Genomic DNA, 17,644 nt, shown 5'->3' with positions numbered 1-17,644 from the left:
AGGGTGTCGACCTCGGGCAGGTAACAGAAGTGCTGGTCTTACTCGACAGAAAGAGGTAAGCTGCTCCACCAGGCAACTCAGGAGATGTAAGTGAAGAGGCCACGTCTCTCCAGAGGCTGTTCAGAGACCTGAGGACCATCATCTCTGCATCCCCACCAGAGGGGCCATTCAGGTGAACGGGGCAAATTACAGACACTCTTACTACTCAGGGTGAGTATGTATGGGTGAAGAGAAAGAAGAGAGCGAATAGTTTAACCATCTTTGTATTAATGTAAGTAAGACCGAGCTGGAATTTCATCTGCCGGTAAGGCTTCAGAACTGATCACGAGGCAAAATGTGATAAAAACCTTTTTCCTGCCTTCTGTGGAAGTAAAACCACCGGAATCTGGATTCCGCTGATTACTAAACAGCTGATTCACATATAATGTAAGGGGTTATTTTGTGCAGCTCAGGAACTTCAGCTGGGGTAAATCAGCATATTGATGGCTCCGAGTCAGCTCACACCACTCCATTTCAAAACTTGATGCCATTTTTTCAGTGTACTTCCTTTGGGAAATGGACACTGAGTGAGAAAAGCCCAGCCAGTGATTATGAAGTGTTCCTGTTGGCATTGTTAATCTGCAGTCACTTTCCAGGCAAAAAGCCTTTTAGATAAAGTAGCGTTTCCATCCAAACAACCTGGACCAGCTTAGGTGGGGAAGGGCGACGGGGCAGAATAGCCGACCAAGTCTTTGTTCTATTTAAAGCATTCCAATAAGACTTCAACCACGGAGTATGGCAAGAGAACTGATCACAGGGGAAAATGCAATTAAAATACCTTCCTGCATTTTGCAGCCACAAAATCATTGGCAAAGCTCTGTAATCTGGCTTTGCTGAAGTGGAGGGCATGAGTCAATGCACCAGGAAAGAGTTTTAGCTAAGTACTTTTCAAGTTAATAACCTTGCTCAGGGACAGTTCAGAGCCTTTTATACTTTCCCTCACAGAAACTGGGATCCACAAGTGATTTTTCTTACTGCCCCTTGCTTCCACTGCAGTGCTGAAACCTTCAAGAGACTCAGTTCAGTGACTGGGTACGCCAGTTCAGGTGCAGCAGACAGGCAAAGTGAAGCTTCAGGTTGATAAAGAGATTCTGTCACCTTTTTTTTTTTTTTTTTTTTAACCTTTAGGTTTGTTTCTGTCCCTTAATAGGAGACTGTTTTTGTAGATTACAAATGAACTTTGAGCAAGACCAGCAAGCACAGCCACCCAGCCTGAAGCAAGAAGAGCCTTCAGGCGGGTGTTTGTAGACTGCCCTTAGAAGGGCTCCCTGGACACGGAAAGGCAGTTCGTTAGCAGTGGTCTGTACATCACTGCTGCTATCTTGTTGATAGCATCCTTGTCTCCAGCCTTCTTTGCCCCAGTCTAACGCGAACTGGAATTCAGACAGAAGTAATAACCAGAGAGGGATTCTCATTCATTTTTTCATCTCCTTCCAAATTCCCTGCTGGCAAAGTTAGTTCTTAGATTGCACCTTCTACAAAAAAAGTCTTGCACTATTGCTTATGCCTGGACTGAGATCAGCCTTCCTGAGATTAGTTACTCTTTTGTGTGTGTGTCTGTACTGAAGTTGAATATTAAGATTAAAAGGAGCTCTTGGTTCTTTCTCATCAAAGAACTGAGCACCCCCTGACCCCTCACTGACCTTTAGGTGATACTTTGGGGAGTCTAAAAACTTCGAAAAAGCAAAGGCTCAAACCCATGAATGTTATTAGCATTAGATGCTGAGAAAGCCTTTGATCGGGTGGAGTGGAATTATTTGATAATAGTCTTAATACAATGCTGAATTGGAATCACTTTTGGAGGTAGATTTCTTTCTCTGTGACCTATAGCAGATGTCAGGATTAATGTAGACAAGTGAAAAGTTTTGTTATTTTCTGCAAATATTTATAACACAGGCATATTTTATCATAAAGCTAACGAAAAGGCTTTTAGCAGGAAGATTACTAAGGTTACCATGCCGCCGAGATGATCATACCTCGCTATTGCAAATGTAACTTGAAACGTTACCTTCCTGAAGAGATGAAAAAGATTTGGGTACGTAGTGGTTGAGACAATAAACTCTGGGACAGAACGGTAATGGAGAAATGAATGCATCAAATTAAAACTTGGCAAGAGAGGCAAAATAAAAAACCTTGGGTTTTTTTCCCCCCTAAATTTTTAGAAGACACATTCTCCAGATGTAAGGAAATGAATCATTAGAGAGTAAACCTGGCATTATCCCTGTACTGAATCTGAGGAATGAAGCTCACTCAGGGCTGCTTTTTCTTTGAGGATGGCAAACATTAGACGATTTATGTGAGAAATTTTAAGAGAATTTTTTTCCCCTAAGATTTCATGGATTCCCTTGTTCCAGGATAAAAATAAAGTTTTGTGGGCTTTCTGTTTGGTTCTCTTTTTTTTTTCCAGGAAGTGTCACTGTAAATCAAACTTCTAAAATATTTTCCAAAAATGCGTTGTCTTACTGTTGGTTCCTCACTACAATCAGCGTAACCTTTCTGCTGCTTGTTTCAGTGCCTATTTGATATCTCCTGAAACCATCAAGGGGAGGAAAAAGCCCTATTTGAACTTTACCCTGTGATGTAATATCTCTTTGTTTGTATTCCAAAATTTTATAGGCCTGCTTTGCTATTGTGCCTTATTGAAAACTCATGCCTTATTTACCATTATTGTCTTTTCAATATTTCTGCTTCTTAAGATTCCTCCTCCTCTTCAACATTTGTTTCAAATGATTTTGTTCTGCAAAGGTATGCACTTGCCTTTTTGAAGGGAACTGGCACGGCGCTGCGATCTACCCATTTTTCTGATTCTCTTGGTCTCTGTCATGAGCTGTATGTTGTCCAAGAGACATGTTTGCAAAGTATATTAGTTAAGAGTCTGCAGATCTCAAATGTCTGGCAGGCACGAATGATGCAAACCGGTTTAGAGACAGGAGAACACAGGCTTGCGCTTTCGTTTACTTGTGAAACAGTAAAAATGAAGAAGTGAATGAGGAAGACAGTCCATTCGAAAGACATACGATACTCTGCTAAAGTCAATCCTGAAGCACAGTGCTGCTGTATTTTTAATGCATTTGCAAAGTTTCATCTGCAAATTTCATTAATATACTCCTGTAGATCCAGGATGGCTTCTCCTCAGGAGTCTCTACTTTCTGGATCATAAAGTTGTCTTCACTATAATTTAGGAACCTCTGCGATGATGCATGTTCAGCTGTATTTGTTACTCAACAGATGTCTGGGTAGTTAAATTCCTCCATGAGCCTTTATCAGTACTTCTATTCTGGGATTCCCAACTGGTTCAAGATGTACCTCTCCTCGTCGGCAGCAGCACCACTGCTCGGGGATCAATACGCACAGCTTGGGTCAGGCTTGTTCAGCCTGGATCTCCATGCCCTGACCACCACCACCAGCATTGCTGCTCTGGTTGGCCGTGTCAGCTTGGAGTCAACGTGTTGTTGGTTCCGGCTCAAGAAGGGCTGGGTGATGGGGGCAGCTGGGGACAGGTCCCACGTTCGTCATCCTCCAGACCATCTGCTGTGGTAACTGTCACTGCTCTTCCTGTGGGGCTGCCGCCTGGGCTTGCTGCTCCTCCATAAATTTCGACACCACCTGCTGCTCTCGCCATTCCTTCATATATTACATCTACAACAGAAGCTCGAAAACACGCGCTGCTCACACTTCATTTAAACAGCTACCTTCCTGACATAGCGTGATGATTCCCAAGCTGCCCCTTCCAGCGGTTTGGTTTCAATAAAACAGGCGTGATAACAAGTTAACAACACTGAGGGTGAACATGTCTTCAGACCTAGCCTGGGCTCTTCCGCTGCCCCGGCCGCCCTTCCTGCTCCTGGGCCATCTCTTGTCTTGGAGAACCCCTTGTGCCTGCCTTGGCCGCTGGTTTCAAGGGCTCAGCAGGATACATCTAACCTTCTGCCAGGAGGATCAACACCTGATAGCAGTGTGGGAAAGTTTTAGGCAAATGATGCCAGCCTGCTCTCTTCCCTTAGGCTACTTCTTCGCATTACATACTAAGGAGCTTTCCCTAGAGCTGGTCAAAGAATAAAATAATAATCTGATTTGCAACTAGAAGTGCTGAACCTGGATTGCTATGATTCGCAGAGTCAAAATATTAGTTATTAATGAGTATTCAGCCTACTGCTGGGTATCTGTGAAAATGCTCCCAAACCCTCAGAGTTTAAGGAATTTTAGGCTCAGTGTATTCAGCCAGGAATTTACATGTTGTCAGTCTTCCATCTAGAAGTATTTGTCATCCAGAGACCAGAAAAAATCCCAGCCGCTTTTTGGTTTTCTGAGCAATCAGAAATGAATAAACAGTCAAAATAAATGGTTTATTTTGAGTAAGCTGAAAAGCAATTGTTCTCCACCTGCACTGGCTGTGCACTCGTATGTATTAAATTTACAGGTGTCGGAACTGGTTTGCAAAACATTTCTTATTAAAAGGAGGATTATATTTCCACCTCCAGCAAAGGCACAGCTAAACTCTGCTGTAATTTCAACTAGTCCCGTTCTGCACTGCAGCAATGGGTGAAGTTTCTCCTCTGGCATGGGAAGTTTTGACTCTGTTACGGGCACCTTTCACTTTGTCTGAAGCCAAAGCGCTTCCTTCTCCCACTGAACACGGGCAAGAAAGGAAGGAGATGAGATGGTATCATGTGAATATCCCCATCAGTTTGGGGATTTTTGCCCCTCTGCTGATTTTTCTTCCCAGCCATTTAGACTACGCTGATAAAAGGCAGGATGTGTTTCAGGACACTACTTGCCATTTAAAAAGAAGATAAAGTGCAACCAAAAATAATCATTTCTTCCTTTTCAACAACTAAATTGATCTTCTTCAAGAATCTGACTTCTTCTGGCTAGCTAGCAAATATAAAGTCAAACACCTGTTTACCAGACACAGAGCTATGTGTCTGCTGTTGCCGATCCATCTGTGGAACATAAACATAACTTTCACCAGCTGCTGCTTTTAGCATGGGCTGGTAATGGAAGCCATTATAGAGCATATCAACAACATACTTTCCTAATAATCATGGGCCAGAGCATCACAGGGTGTAAACTGGCAGAGCCTCACAGAAGGTGATTCTGATTTACACCATCACGGGACCCCACCCGGCTGTTTTTGTTTTCTTCACACTCTTCCCCTTTTAGCACCCTTACTTTCCTAGTTTCTAGTTTGTGTCCCTTTATTTCCATTATATTATACTAATTATTATACAATATATTATACAATATATTATACTAATGACATAACATGTTGTGGAATAACTCCTGGGCCAGAATCAAGTAGTGATGGCTAATTACCTTGGGTAATGTACAGCCTCGATATTAATGGGTCCAAGAAAAGCTCTGCAGATTCAGAGCGTGGATACTGCAGAGACTTAACTGGATTTGAGCCAAACGCCCCGTTCCTGTAAACAGGCTCAACTCCACTGACTCGGGGAGAATTGCGCCTGCTTTTGTTCGTTGCAGATGTGCTGTAGGTGATTCACAAAATCACGCCCAACCACATCCACGCTCTTTAGGCTGAAGTCGAGCTTGAAATCGCACAGCGCAAACAGCGGATTCCTTTTCGTCTGGCAAGAAGGCTGGCGTGTTACGACCATAATTAAATTGCCAATAGACCCCCTTATCTCTCAGGCTGCTCCAGGATGCAGTAATGAGGCTCTGCTCTTGATGAGCATCAACATACCTCTTTCCCTGTGTCACATCAGTTAGGTAGGTCAGGATCTTGATGGTGACCCGAGACAACATTCGTCCTATGACCAGGCAGTTCATTTTCCTTTCAGTGTAAAGGGCAGAAAGGCCACAGGACTTTTCAACTCTTCATTTTCCAGTCAGGAGACAATCTGAAACTCAGAAAGGAGACTCCATTAGTACCTGAGGCTCTTAAATGCGAAAACATCCAGCTTTAGGGATGTCAAATTTGGGTAAGCTCGTCCTGCTGAGTTCAGCCCAGAAATGGCAGCAGTCCCTGAGACCTACCTATGAGAATTCACTCTCCTCTTAGTGATTTTGTAACATACGCTAAACACTGAAAGGTGCTTCCCAGCACTTCTGCAATTGCAAAAATCAACGCTCACCTCTAATATATTCCGACTTAAAGTGTGCAGCCTTGTTTAAAATGCACTGCTAAAGCATATATTTTCATGTATCGTTATGTCTAAATGCATGATAACCAGGTTGAAAATCAAATTATCCGTGTTAAGGTGAATATTACAATGTGACTACTGCCTGCTGTGCTGCGAATGAATCTTGTAAACACAATCAAATCTCTCCCTTTCTCTCCCTCTCACACAGAGAGAGAGACACATGCACGCCCTTGCACGAGAAAAGAGATTCTTCACCTTCTGCCATCGTATTGTCACAGCAGCTCATGTTTATTGTGAATGACATCTTCAGCTACAACTCAGCATGAGCTCAGGTATGCTGGAGCTGAACATCCTACCAAGAAAATCAGCAGTGACATTAAAGTTGTTTCATGAATAATGAAAAAATAAATATCACATTTACTGTAGGTACACAAAATGCTTTGTTTAACTAAAAGCATTTGCAGAGAAATTCCAACTCTCTCAGGGTAGATAATTTTATTAACTGTGGGTAGAGAACTTGTTTAGAGGGAGCTTTTTTCATTATATTGGTAATTTTCTCAGTTATACAAATGAGAGAACATGTGATCAGTACTATTAGTAGGTACAGACTTACCTTTTACAAAATTCTAAACTCTCAGAAAATTAAAAACCAGCAAATCCTTCATGCTTGCAGCCAGTGAATCTTTCAGCCACTTACGTCCTGCATAAGGAGCTTTAAATACATCTCCCAAGTCCAAATTTGTGTAACAAGTTTTAATCATTTATGGGGGAAAAAATGCTTCAGAGACAGTAATGCAATTATATATGTGTGTAATGCAAAAGTGAATTAAATTGTCTCAATGCCATACAAGGCAAGCTTATTACAGGATCCGAGCAAAAGACGCTCAAAACACGACTGCACTGCGTCCAGAGTTTTGCTGGCAGCAGCAGCGCGTGTTCCTGCCAGCTGTCAGAAGTTCATAATCACAAATTTCAGGGAGAAGAAAGAAGCCTACTTTGAATTACGGGGTTACAGTGACCAGAGATTTATATAAAAGTTATTTGCAGTGGAAATGCTGTATTTTGTCCTATTAAGGATTGAGCAAATACACTTCTTACGTAGCATTAATGTGTCAGGCAAAAGTGAAATCTTTCAAAGATTTCAGGCTTTGTGCTAGACTGAAACTGGTGATCCTAAAATGCAATGGCTTTTAATGAAATGCAAATATACTTGCTTCCAGAACTGGAAAACATTCTCACTGCTGTTCCTTAAATAAAAAAAAAATAAAAAAAAATAAAAAAAGGGCTGCTATTCCCCATTCTTTGGAATGTTTCATCCATATTCATAGCAAGAACCCTGAGAAATGTTCCAAAGTGCCAAGAAGTATGAAAACTAATACCAAACACATTGTCAATATCCTACTCACTGTTGCTTATGAACTTATCAGCATGGAAATAGTTATTCTCCGTAGAACTTTCTGAATGGCAAACATAAATAATCAGCTTCATAAATAGTCCAACTAGTAAATACAGGCTTAATATTAGTGATTCAAAAAACCCACTTGCTCCGACAAAGAAGGTGAACAAATTTGGTTTTTAGCTTTCAATAATCATGTCTTTTCCATAAACCTAGGTCTCCTATTTTTTATATAGACCAGTATACTTTATGACTTCTTTCTTGTGAGTTCAAGTTGCCTGTATTTGCTATTCATAGAGAAATGCTCATTTCCCGTTTAAAAACACACACGTATTTACTCTTATTTGTTTAACAACATTCTAAATGGCAGTTACAAAAAGAGCAGTAAACAGAAATAGTCTGCCTTATTGGTACTTGTACACAAAGCCTCTGCTCCTTCTTATTCTTTACCTTTAAGCAAATGGAAAATTGGTTGGTTGGTTGTTTTTTTTTTGTTTTTTTTTTTTTTCTTTTCAACATGCCAATGCTTGCAGAAAAAAACCACAAACCCCCAAGATAATTCTAAGGTATGTTATCTCTTTAGGTTTCCACTACTGTCAGGTGGGCTTAGGCAGGTGGTTTAGAGCTCCTCCTTCCTTGCTGCAAGGCCAGACCATGAATTGAGAGAGGGCTAACACCGAGATATGACACGCAGGAAAAGGTGCATCAAGTATCCCTTGTCATGCAGTCAAAAGAGGTAAAAGTAAGTAAATGTACGAGCAAGTCAAACCCGTGTGTTGACAGGGAACGTGTCAGTCAATAGCAGTGCAAGCTGTGTTTCTAGCTATTATACAAGAAAGGTAAAAGTATTCTACTAGGTCACTTAGTTACTTCAACCAGATGGAATCCAAAATGTTCAGAAAATTAAAAATCCATTTATTCCTCCAAAGTTGCATTCCATCTGTTTTCAGACATTTATGGAATCTTTTTGCATACAGGATATGGCAACCACTGGTGCCTTGGAAATATTTCTTCCCCGTGCGGCTCACAGAAAGTCATGCTGAATATAAATGGCACTGGAGCAAGCCCTTTTTTCAGGTGCTCTTACTCCTCTTAAAAATATAGGAAACCCTAGTCTTGTTTTAAATACAGGAATCATAAAATCCAGTGTATTATTATCTGCAAAAATGCAACAGGAACTTTTAATCTAGAAAAAAAAAGAAAAAAAAAACCAACAAAAATCAGGCCATTCCCTGCTCTTTCCACCTTGAAAATTTCAACTTTCCTGCCAGTCTGTTTCTCATTTTCAGCTTGTGGAGACAATAAGAATGATTCAGATGCTATGAAGGAATGCAGCCTGGCATGTAGTGATCTCCACCCTGAAGATAAAAGTGACAAAATTACCCCAGGAGTTATGAGCTCTAGTCTTAATCAATCATTTTTCAAGAAATATTTTATTTCATTCAACTACATACTGTGCCTAGATCTAACTGGGGTATGGTCCCCTTCCTTCTTGCCTTGTCCTCAGCATCTTCAGCTTCATCAAATGGAAGGATATCATCTGGCATGCAGGCCAGGCCAAATTTTCTGCGTATGACACAAACATCCACTTTTCCTCTGTTTCCTCAGGACCTTCTTTCCTTCACAGCCAGTGGCTCATACAACAGTTCAGCATCAATAAGCATTATCCTGCTTGGTGCAGAGAATATTTTATCCCCCAGTGAAGCTCACCCATAAGGTAAGTACAGGCTGTATCTATATTGTCAGCTAAGTTATAGTGCCACTCCTCTCCTGATCACCCACAGCTCACGTTAAATCACTCCCAGCTTCTGTGTCGGAAGGAGCCAACAGCATCCCTCCCAGCTGAGAGACATCCAGCACCTATCTCTGCCCCAGGACTATTTCTTACAGGTGAAAACCACACCAGGTGGTGATCTTAGAGAGTCCTCCAACACTACCTCAGCTGGCCTTTGCACCATAAACACCTTTCATGCCCTTATGCCAAGGCCCAGATGACTTCCCAGTACGTGACTCAGGGGGATGCATGTCTTCTCTGTTATCTATATCTGTGTTTTTTTCACCTCCCCAAATCATTTGGGTAACTGGCAGGTGACTGTCACACGGAAAGACAAAGCACTCAAAAATCCCAAGGCAGCACATCAAAAAGCAGAGAACTGGCTTTTAAGCGTAAGACTGCATTTAAAAAAAAAAAGATGCTGAAAATCACAAATGGTGGATGATTTGTTTCAGTCTTTGCGTTTTGTTTTGAATGTCGGGTCATGTCTTCACATTTTCTTCTGCAACCCCAAGGGCAGGAAAAAAAAAAGGAAGTTAATATTCATACTTAGTCTCATGCCATCCAAAGCTGACACTTTCAAAAGAAAAAAACCACACACAAATTCAGTGAAGGAATTGCAAGACTGTTACTGAAAACTGGTACCAGTGACACCAAGGTCTACCATAAGAAGCCCGCACTTTTCATCACTCCAGATTTGAAATCCACCAGGTCTGACTCTGGGGTTGAGGACCACATGCTAAAAGACCACATACAATCGGCAGGAGATCCAGAGACTTGATTTCCTCCTCTTTTGGACAAATATTCTCCTTCATTCATTGGGAAAGCTGGCACTGAGGAAGCCTGCTGCCCAAGATGGACAAAACAGAAGTGGCAAAGCAGCAAAACTGGAAAAAACCCAAGCGGTGCAAGAAGGGCGGCCGAGGCGCATCCTGAGAGCACATCCGTCCATCGGCATGAGGCAGGCACCCATCCCCCTGGTGTCAGCTTCTGTCTGCACAAATAAAACACCTCTCTCTCAAGAGTTAAAACTAATAAAAGGTTGCCTTTGATTACACAGAGGGATTGGACCCACATCTCCCTATCAGCCGGAGCGCCTGCACTGCTCCTCTTCCGCTTCACCCATCCCCTGCTAAGTTTAGAAGAAAAGGCAACAGCTGTGGCTACTGACAGAACAAGGCTGGCAGCTGTAAAACTGAGATGCCACATTTCAGTATATAATTTTCTTTCCGCAGTGTCTCTCCCTAACTTTCCTCTTTAAGAGGCACTTAAAATCCATGTGTCTGACTCAATTATTGTTATTGTAGCTATGGAACAGAATGTGATGCTGATGAGGGCCTACCTGTCTAGTTAGCTTCCCTTTCTGGATGCTTTCCTTCTTTGATTCACCATTGCTTGTGACACATGTATTGTCTAAACTATGTTCGTGAACAAGTCTCTAATACATTCAATGGAAGGAGGTGAAAAATCTGAGAACGGCGCATCAGTTGCATGCATAAATCCACGCGCTAACTTTAAATGCCCTATTTCTGAGAAATATCTTATCCGGAAAGCCTGATTTTGTTGCAAATTAAGAATAAAATTTGCAGTAAAATTAAGAATACGATTTCTTTTGCCTCCCTTGATTAGGAGAGCACTGACATTGCATAAATGCTCTATCTTTATGAACTCATCTAGAGATTCTGCGTTCCTTCAGCATTCAGTACATTATCAAATCATATCCAAAGCACTATGAATTCATGCCCCAGAGGGCATGAACCCAAATTTAAAGTCATCATCATTCTGTATATTTTCTGCTTGGTTGAAGGTTTTATGATACAGGCTGAATGTCTTTTCAGGACAATCCTAAAAATAAGCTAATGCAGTGGGGACTGAATTTATTGGACGTGTACGCTCACCTTCAGCTGATGTTCTCCCTAGGTCAGTTCTCATGTGATTGGCAAGAGATCGTGACAGCTTGTATCTTCCTATGAGAAACCTGTGTAGACACTGGTAATTAGAACTGCCACTCAGTCCTCCCTGACAACAGCTACTGCACTGGCTCGGCCTCTGAACTAGCTACTGCCTCTGGAAAATCCTGTTTCCCAGTGTCTTCTCCTCCGTAGGCACATACCTAATTGCATGTAAACATCCTGTAATTTATTGTGTGACACAAAAACATTGGTACCTTCAAGCTGAAAATACAGTGCTGGATAAATACCGAAACCCCACGATTCCGAAGTGTCACCCGCAATGTAGCTCTCCAGCTGCCTTCCCCAGCCGGCTGCTGAACCAAGGACACCTCCTCAGTAATGGAAAATCCGAGAAGGGTCTCAGTCTCTTTTTTAAGGATCCTAATCCTTAGTCAAAGTCAAGAGTGTTGAGGCTTGTAAGTCGGTTCAGTTTTGGAAAAAGAATACTTCATTTCCATTTGAAAATATCAGTGCATGTTGTCTGTAGTACTCTACTTTGATCAGCATGAGAATAAAAAGGCTCAATTACCTATTGGTCTATTTTTACCCATAATTGATTTCTTCATACACTGTTAATGACTGCAACTAACAAAAAAAAAAAAAAAGAAAGAAAGAAAACGAAAGAGAAGTGATGCAATAGGAAAATGAACATGAGGCATTTCCAGTTCACAGCCGTGTTTGCGAGACCAAGGATAAGGCAAGATGTTTGGAAATATTTCCCAATGAAAATGAGGCTGAAATATTCCCTTGTACAAGGAGACCTGTTCTCGGCTTTGCTGCAGTTTGGAGGTATCATTTCAGATACAGCTTCCTTCTCTTGAAACGGGCTAACAACAGAGCTGTAGTTTCCATGCGCAGTGCCCAGTCATTTAGATCTCATCGTGTTGAACAGCATCTTTTTTTCCCACAGTAGCAAAGAAAAGAGCCAGAGTGAGGCGGTCAGGAATTGCTGAGATCCAGGGTTGAAAAGGCAGTGAAATCTAACCTCCAGACCATGGAAATCAGTGGAAATTGACTTAAAAACTGTTGATCTCAGTGGTTTGGGGATCAAAGTTTAGGAGAACAAACTTACCACATGAAGGCAAGTCTGTTTTCCAAGAGCAGTGCTTGACTTCTTGACAGGAGCAGCCTGTCGAAGAGCAGCAGACTGGACCTCTAGGGCAAACCTAGACTGAAGGGTTGTAGGGTTGTACATAGTTGTAGGTGTCCAGGTGCATTTCAGGGAAGGAGATCCCCCTCTGCTCTCCCCATAGCTTGTTCAAGACAACAAGGAGGATGTTGTGGTTTACCCTTGTGATTAAGCAGAAAATATTGTGCACCAGACCAGGTGTGCAGACCCCTGAGGAGCAAGGAAGCCAGGCTGTGTGGGAAGGGGCAGCCACAGGGACCTGATTCTGCTTCCTCCCCCTTCCCACTCCACCAGCACCAAGCCTGCTGGCTACGGGGATTTCAGGCACGTCATGCAGAATCACACACAGAGCACTGAGCATGCCAGAGCTGGAAGGCATTGCAACCATGGCAGTGCTGAGTTCATTTTCCCAGTAACCAACCAGCCTAAGAGCACGGCACAGTGTATTAAGCATCTTGGTAAAGGTTTATGCAACCACTCTTCAAAAATCAACCCAGAAATGGCAGTGCTGTGTTTTTAGACAGATAATTACAAGGGTGCTCCCATGTATGTGCTTCACAATGAACCCAGTAGTGTAATTTTGCAATGGGTCAGGCATTACCGAGTGAATGGTTACATTTCCTTTTTAGACTTCTATTGCAGCATGGTAGCAGCGTAGTTGTGCTGTATTTGGGTAATGCTTCAGCACAGTGCACAGGGGAGTCGGTGTGGAGCTCTGTCCCTGTTCACGGACACTTCTTGTTGAAGCATCTGCCCACCACAGACATGACACAGCCTTCACTGTTATCACCGTTAAACTATCTGTTCCCTGCATTCCAAAGTCCCACTAAATTCAACACCAAGCCCACAGAAATCTACTCCATGAACTGTGACCAGCTTTCAGAGGATGCACAACCCAACGTGTCGGTAGTGCCAAGCTCATCCAAGATAGCCCATAACCCTCTTCTCAGGGATGCTGAGGAAAACAATGTTCATAAGTAAGTAGCAAAGTACGACCTGTTAATCTGTGGGAAAATGCATTTTAGAAATGCTACAGAAAGCTCAGAACATATTATTGCAATCCCAGGCAACACAGGCGGAAGATGAAATCTGAAGGAAATGACGACATCTTAAGCACTGAAATATGGTTATGGCAGCCAAATAATTAGAACCCTGCCCTTTCGGACAGCACACAGCATCACTGTGCTTAAGAGCTCATGGTGTCCACAGTATTCCAATTTTGATATAAATAAGCTTTTGCTTATTCCTCTCCCCGCCCCCCCCCCCCCTTCACTACTGTGTAATAATCTGGATACTAGTTTTCCATGTGCTAGTAGAACAGGTACCTTCTGAGAAAAATATTCTGAATTAAAGATGGCTGCAGTTTTATTTTTTTTAATGTAACTGTTTAGCTATTAGCAGTGGCTGATTAATGGAAAAGTCTGTTTTAGAAAAATTTGTGAGCTATTTCTTTTCAGAGTTGTTCCAGTCTGCCACTCCCCCCAATGACTCTCTATCCCAGCTCCAGCCTTTCCTGCTCCTTATTGATGCGGTAAACGAACTGCAGTGTGTACCCAATAGGCACCAGCAGTCAATGCCTAATTACATCTGAGCCCATTTCAGTTCAGGTTTGATTCTAGAAACCTTATGGAACTTAAGAAGTGCCTTGTTTCCACTGGTGCCATCACGAATATCAGCATCTGTTCTAGCAGGAGAAGCCCAGCACCGTTCTGAAGGTCTGCAATGGCACAAAGGATGATTAAGCTGGTACCCTGGAAATGTTCTTGGTTTACATAATAGAAAGACAGCTGGAAAATAATTCTTGCCGAACCTGAGTAAAAATATGTTTGCAACATCATTAATGTATTCTATTTCCTGCAACTGAAAGGCAATTTGATAAATCATCCTTTGCCATAGTGCCACTAATTGCAATGGATTCTGAAAAAACATCCCAAAAGAATTTTTTCAGAAAAGCCACAAATCCTGAAGGTACACTGCTGGCAAGCCCTCGAGTGTTTATATTACAAGCCAAGCAATTTAAATAATCCCCAAGTTCATTACGTCCAGCTAGATGCTCAGGAGAGGTCTTCTCTTCCACTGGTTTCCAGGAATACACCAATATAGAACGTCTTGTTTTTCACAACTGATAGGTTTTGGGCGGCTGGGACTAAATTACAGTAGCAGGATTTTTAAGAACTGCGGAAAAGACTGTAAAACTTTCTGCCCCTTATTAACTACTGTGTGACTATTAGGTTTATGGGCAACGTTAATGTTGCAGCATAGGAACAAAAACATTGTAAATGGTCTCCAAAATGTTGGGAAGCAATTTTCCCCAAGAGAGGCAAGGGGCCCTTCCAATCCCGGTAAGGTATGGAAAAGGTCATGGGGCACACATCTAAAACTAGATTAAACTCTCTGTTGCTAAGTAATTAAACCTAATTGTAAACCTGTGCAAGTGCTAATTTTAAGACTGAGCTCCCTGTTCAGAGCTCCAAAATCTCTACTGAAAGTTCATGGAAAATGAAAACCGCCTCTTTAAAAGAAATCAGCTTGCAGCTCCCCAGAACGCAGCCCCCGGGCAAGTGGTTCAAAATATGATTTTTATAAACAAATCTGACATAGCAAACTTAATGCAAAACCCTATGCATATAACATCACTTATGTGTGCAACTCGTTTAAATTATAGCTGTAGAGAGAAGGAAATAAAACTGGCATATTAACCTTTGGCACAACAGTGCTCACATAGTAGCGATGTTCAGCAGCAGATGATATTATTGTGACTCCCACTAGTATTGTCATAGTGAAGGGTCTGTCAGAATTCATGTTCGAAACCTCCACAGTCAGAGTTTATTAATTCAGCCATGAGCACCCATTCCAGACTTACCTTGGCATGTGCAGTCTTAAGAGCAAAATCTTCTTTTATTGCAACTTTCCTTTCCCCATCACCACTGTATTTAAAGTCGCTGAATGAAAAAATAAATAAAAAAACCAGAAATTCATGAAATACAGTATTTCCACACCACCATCATATTTGAAAAACACTGAATGCAAAAATAAAATAAACCAGAAAGTAACGAAATATAGCATTCCATGACTTATTGCCATAAGCTCACTGGATGCCTGGCTACTTAAATGTCCTTTTCAAAGAACAGTCTGCTAATTCTTCCTCGAGAGAGAGGACCCATCAAAAGGACAAGCTAAATGCATAAGCAAGACAGATTAAAAAAAACGCTTACAAATGAAACTTAAAACATTCTCAGATATTTTTTTTTTTTGTGAATGCTCCACATTACTGAATACATTCCTACATAACTATCAAAAGCATCACATAAAAGGAGCCTTCTTTGTTAAATACTGACTTAGGGCGAGTAGCTTTGGCGGTGTCACTCAGGCTTTGATGTACATCTCAGCTGGTCTATATGCTCCAAAGCATTTTGGTCAAAAGTTTCAGCCACAGGACTGACACAACAGGTTGGGGTGTCCTTTGATTTGATTTCTTCAAGCACGTTGAAAAGGATAAATGGTTCGTTACGTATGAAGGCCACGAGGCTTACCGGTGGGTAAGGCTGGTTTCACCTGGAGGACAGCTGGCCTGCAGAGTGACGGCAAAGGGAGGCACAACCCAGCGCAGGTCCCAGTGAGGACACTGCTTGGCTCCTTCTTTCAGAGAGTGAGTCCTGAAAGGAAAAGCATTAAGCCAAAAATGTCAGAGCTAAACAAGTCTATGAATTTGTCATCAAGCAAACCAATCCCAAGAGACGGTAAGTCTGACAGCAAGACACATTTTGGAGACCCACTGCACTTCCCTTGGCCAGGCGATGGATGTGGAACAAGCACAGCCCTGCTGCTGGGCTGGAAGGTACCACGGCTGAACAACCAGCCAGGCATCTGCAAAACCGTTAGACTGGAGCAAAGGTACTTTCCCAAAATATCACAGGGCCATAGCAAGACACATTTATAGATAGGTAGGTAGGTAGTAGATTTATAGACAGAGAGATAGATTGGTTTAAGCAATCCTGACTTCCTCTACTTTGTGGAAGAACACCGAGAGCCACCTTTTATTTCCCCAATCCCTTCTACCAGCCCTTGGGCCAAGCCGCACCACGGGCAGTGCTAAGCAAAGGAATCCACGATGTACTCGTGGTATTGTGGGATTAAGAATGTGACGTCTTTTCTATCCTTACTTCCACCAATAAAACTGGGACGAACCAGGACTGCAGAAGCTGCTGTGCAAGCTGTGCCCAGCCCAGAGCCAGAGCTCAGTGCACGTGAAGCAAAAGGGAAAAAAAAAGAGAGACCTTGAGTACCAAAAATAAGCTGCGAAGAAACTTAATCCTCAAAGGTCAGATGTACATCTGAAAGGCCCAGGCCAGGCCTTTGTATCAGAATGTTACAACATTAGCCCTAATGACTTAATAGTTTTGCCCTTGATTTATGTCAACAGAAGCCTATCTTATTATGTGGTAAATTAGTTGCTTCCAGCCTACTCCTGACTCCTAGGTGATGGGAAGACAGACGTACTTCTAGCAAAATTAGAAATGTAACCTAGTGCCCTAGCAGTGTTGCTTAATAGTATTTAGTAGCATTTTGACTTTTGTACAAGTACATGAGTAAAGGAAAGCTGGACACGGCGTGGGGGAAAGAAGCTACCAGGTCTGGCATCCGGGAGCCAAAGGAAAGGCAGGCATCTCCATCGCATTCTGTTGTGCAGTGTCATCAAAGGTCAGCGTCTGCTGCAGATACCGAGGGATAATGAGCTAGGGTCAGGCGTAATGATGGTAGGCTCTAGGTAACAGAGGATGCTTTCTTATGCTCCTTCCTTCTCCCAGGGAAGTCTGCATCCTGTACAGACTTTCTTCACATCCACGCAGAAAGAGTTTCCAAGCCTGGCACGGCACAAAGCCACCACGTGACCAAGGAACGTTAGCACCCACCTATTCACCTATTGCACAAACCAAGGACAACCAGTAGTTTCTAAAGAAGTTACTGTTACCAGGCAGTCGTCTCATGCTATTTAAACCAAGAAATTCCTTATTTTCTGATTTATCTAGAAGGCTTTGTTTCACATCTGTCCTAAAAACCTGTCTCCTGTCAGCTAGACAAAGGGTTACTTTTCACAGTAAATGCAGAAGAAGAGACAGACATGCTTACACGGTTATGTAAGTCTTCTTTAAGGAGCCTTACAGGCAAGTAAGACGCAGCTCCAGACACTAGACTTTTAAATCATTTAAAGCTGACATAAGCTGATCCTAGGCACAGGTTATAATCATG

At 42.2% G+C, this 17,644-nt stretch overlaps 1 long non-coding RNA gene across 1 annotated transcript in view; it reads right to left on the bottom strand.

The window, feature by feature from the left end:
- LOC308064211 overlaps positions 1-17,644 on the bottom strand; it is a 160,153-nt gene that overhangs the window by 48,714 nt on the left and 93,795 nt on the right. Inside the window, exon 7 of the long non-coding RNA XR_013928309.1 lies at positions 5,744-15,336. This is a non-coding gene — a long non-coding RNA (uncharacterized lncRNA). The remainder of the gene's footprint in view (positions 1-5,743; positions 15,337-17,644) is intronic.

This window comes from Falco punctatus (genome assembly GCF_963210335.1).
Source record: "Falco punctatus genome assembly, chromosome: 5".
In the NCBI taxonomy this organism is placed as follows: domain Eukaryota; kingdom Metazoa; phylum Chordata; class Aves; order Falconiformes; family Falconidae; genus Falco; species Falco punctatus.
Note: the sequence above shows the minus strand (reverse complement) of the source record. Positions and strands in the feature narration are given on the sequence as shown.